This window comes from Zingiber officinale, chromosome 9A (assembly GCF_018446385.1).
Source record: "Zingiber officinale cultivar Zhangliang chromosome 9A, Zo_v1.1, whole genome shotgun sequence".
Classification (NCBI taxonomy): domain Eukaryota; kingdom Viridiplantae; phylum Streptophyta; class Magnoliopsida; order Zingiberales; family Zingiberaceae; genus Zingiber; species Zingiber officinale.
This window is the reverse complement of record NC_056002.1, coordinates 64,235,428-64,239,571: the sequence shown is the minus strand read 5'-3', so window position 1 is coordinate 64,239,571 and position 4,144 is coordinate 64,235,428. Positions and strand designations below refer to the sequence as shown.

Genomic DNA, 4,144 nt, shown 5'->3' with positions numbered 1-4,144 from the left:
AAAAAATAAAAATTTTGAAGGAAAATAATGTTCGTTGGGAATTTCACGAAAATATTTTGTTCCAAATTTCATTATCTAATTTCCATCAAATTTTATATTTAGTATGATGAATTTATAACCCGAATTTGACCTAATTCATAATAAAAAAATTTGCCGCATTTAATATAGTATGTTAAAATTATGGATGAAGATATTTTTAAGATCACGAGAAAATTAGAAATCCATAGAAACTTATTTCACGGAAATCCGATATCTCTAAGTTCATATTTAGTGTTTCCAAATCATTTTTTTATTTTTTTAAAAATTTTTTATATTTTGGGACGAATTTTGGAATTCGTCCCAGATTTAGGGTCGAATTCTGGAATTCGTCCCAGATTTGGGGACAAATTCCTAGATTCGTCCCAAAATCTATTTTTTAATTTATAAGTTAACCCTAAATCTCCTCCCACCCATCTGCCCCTTCCTCATCTGATTCCTTCCCGATCGGCTGCGGCACAGGTAACCCTCTCCCTTCTCCCTTCTCCCCTCTTCCCTCTCCTTTCTCCCACATCTGCCCACTTCTTCTCGCGAGGCCGCGGCTGGCCTCGCCTGGCCTCGCCTGGCCGCGCGTGGCCGCGCGTGGCCTCGCCTGGCCGCGCGCCGCGCGTGGGGTCGCCTTGCCGCGCGTGGCTGCGGCTGGCCGCGCGTGGCCGCGCGTGGCTGCGGCTGGCCGCGCGTGGCCGTGGCTGGCGGCAGTTGGCCGCGAGTCGCCGCTGCTAGCACTGATGTCGCAAGATTTGGAATGGTGGAGTACTGATCTGTGAAATTTAGGGCTTCATTCTTGTTTGTTAACAAAGAAAAGCACTGCAACTCTTGATCACTTAGATGTCAATGACCAATGATCTGTGAAATAGGGTTTAGGGCTATTTTTGGATAAAGATTTGTAGTTCTTCTTGTATATAGATGTACAGTTTAGGGGTGTGGAAGTAATAAAATCTCAACTACACTAGGGCAAAATTTTGATACTAGGGTTTCGAATCCTAAATGTATGGGCAGCTCCAGTATACCATAGGTATAAATTTACCTTTGATTTTCTGTGTACTGATCCTCTTTATCATTACAAATACTTGTAGGATAGTTTTTAGATTGGAATTAATTAATGGAGGGACAAATTACAATAGAGTTGACATGTTTTTTTTTCTTTGATACAAAATTCAAAGGGTGCTCATTATTATTATTATTGTTAAAAAGATTTTCTTTTAAAGAAAAAAATAGAAGCGACCCTATTCTATTTTTTATCTCAAAAATATCCTTATCAAAATATTTTATTTTTCATCTAAAAAATGTCAATTCTGATCCACAATTGCTCTAATATAGAGAGTAATTTTGTTTTTTTTCCAAATTTTGTTCCATTAAAATATTATTATTTCAATTTAATTACAATTGCTTCAACTCTATTAAAATTGTTAGAATAATACTATAATAATTGATAATGTTGCTTGTGCAGGTTTCAATTTGGCATGATCTCAGTGTAGTTGAAGACAACTGTATTTGTTCACGTCTTTTCGGTATTTCTAAGTTCATTAATATGCATTTAATGATCTGTATATAAAGTTAGCTTTAAATAATTATTTTATAGTTGATTAATTGTATTTCTTCTTTTTGATAAGCTTTTCTTTGTTGTTTTGTCTTCAATGATAAGATTTATTTCTGTTAATAATGTTTAACTAAATAGCTGAATTCAGGTAAAATGCAGAATGAGCGAAGTTGGATATATAACAAGAATTCAAGTATAATGCAGAATGAGGAAGAGGAGGAGGAGGAGGAGGAGGAGGATGATAATCATAATGATGACTTTAATTTTTGACGATGGGTAAGTTTTGTTAGCTTATTTAAAAAAATTTCCCATAATTATGTATGATGATTATTTGTCTCATGTTTACTGTTTTACACATTAATCAATGGCTTGTTAACTTTTCTAATTTTTATTTTAATTAATATTGTCAATTTGTTTTTAACAGGGTTGGTGAGGCGAACTAAAGGTCCGAAAAAAAAGTAAGTATTAAGTAACATGTTAAACTTTTAATTTTATTTATTTATTTATTTATTTTCTAATTGCTTTTAATTTATTGAAATTTATTACTACTGCTTTATTAGTTCAAATTGCAAATTATGATTAGAGTTTACCTAACAACCAAGTAACCATGATTACTAAAACACTTGTATCACAAAAAAATTAAGTTTAATTAGTTTGTGTTTTCTTCATTTGAGCTATTTTCATATGTTAGGAAATTTTAAGAATATCTTTCATGCTCTCCATGTGATCACATGGACATAGAATATTTGTAGCTATTGATTGATATGGTGAAATAGGTATTATTATAACAATTTGATGTGCCATTTATATTAGGTTGTATCATATTTACGATGTTTTTACTTAGCTTCAAGATACTTCTTATAATTTTATGACATGGATGATTCATATCGTTGGTAAATAGGACATTTATTTGAATGTTTAAGGAATTTCACAGTTATGTCTTGTTTCCAATCTTTCTTGTTACATGGGCATTTCGTATTATATTTATAATCTTTCTTGTTACACATGATCTGGTTTATTTGTTTGTTGTTATGTAGGCAAAGGAGATTTGAAGGGGTGCAAAGCTTTTGGGCAGACGAAGATGACTTGATGTATTTTTAGTTTATTTACCTCCTTGGATGGATGATGGACTTATATAACATTTGATTGTTGAACTTTATAATATTTTCTAGAAGCTTGAACAAGATAGATCTTGTAAAATTTGTTGAGATCTTTATATTTGTTGAATTATGAGTTGATCGAGTTCAATTATTACTCTTGTATGTGAAATTAAGATGTGTTGAATGTATATAAATGTTATTTGAATTTGGTGTTTATGTATCTATGGATTGAATTGCAAAAAGAAATTTAATCTGGAAAAAAATTTAGTATTAGGGACGAATTTGGCGACGAAAACGATTTGTTCCCACTCTATCGTAATTGTATCGAATCTAGAATTTGGGACGAATATGTGGATTCGTCCCAGAATTTGGGACGAATTCTGGGACGAATCCACAAATTCGTCCCAAAATTCGTCCCAGATTCTGGGACGAATTTTGGGACGAAAATTTATTTATTAATTAAATTAGTATTTTTGTCCCCAAATTTGTTGCAAATGCTTAAAATTTTGCAACAAATTTATTATTCGTTGCAAAATTAGGGACAAATTTGGCAACAAAAAAAAATTGTCACCGAATTCGTCCCCAAATTCGTTGCAATATTAGGGACAAACTTAGCAACAAAAAATAATTTGCCACTGAATTCGTCCCCAATTTTGTTGCAAAAATAGGGACAAATTTGGCAACAAAAAATTATTTCCTCCGAACTGAATTCATCCCCAAATTCGTTGCTAAGTTTGCAACAACAAAATTATTCGTTCCTTTTTTGCGACAAATTTGGGGACGAAAATTTTATTCGTTGCCAATTTTGTCCCCAAATTCGTTGCTGAATTTGCAACAAATCATAATTCGTTCCAAAAGTTGGCATCAAACATTTTGGGACGAAAAAATTTTCGTCCCTGATTTCGTCCCAAAAAATTTTGCAACGAATTTTTTTGTAAAATTCGTCCCAAAATTCGTCCCAAAATGCCTTATTTTTTGTAGTGATACTTCAAGAACTTCTATGGTATAAGTCCATCAATTAATTTTAGATGAAATTAACTGATAAACTAAGAGAACTCCGAATGACTTTAAACCACAATTAATACACTTCTAAATTTCTTTTTAATATATCTATGCTCTTATATCTGAATTCGATAACGTAAATTGAGAATAATAAATTGGTAAAGTAAAAATTTAGAGATGTGCTCTTAATTATATTTAAATATCTTAATTTATGTTATCAAAATTAGATATGAACATATAAATATATTAAAAAATTTTAAAAATATATTAATTTTGATTTAAAGTTATTCAAAAATTTTTAGATTCATATTTCGGATGAAATTGATTAATGAATCTATGAACAAATACATAGGGTATTTTCATGCCGTATAATTATTGTTAAATTTTATTTTAAAAAGAGGATTAATTATTTCTTAATTGTTTTACAAACTATAAAAAAAAAGTGTGCATTTCCCTCTTTGTCTCT

General features: G+C 31.3%; 1 long non-coding RNA gene across 1 annotated transcript; it reads left to right on the top strand.

Annotated features, from left to right (window-relative positions):
• The first annotated feature begins 457 nt into the window (after nt 1-457).
• Nucleotides 458-2,027, top strand: LOC122021242. The gene is made up of 4 exons (XR_006122482.1): nt 458-498; nt 1,487-1,547; nt 1,725-1,852; nt 2,001-2,027. It is a non-coding gene; the product is annotated as an uncharacterized LOC122021242 (long non-coding RNA).
• The last annotated feature ends 2,117 nt before the right edge of the window (nt 2,028-4,144 follow it).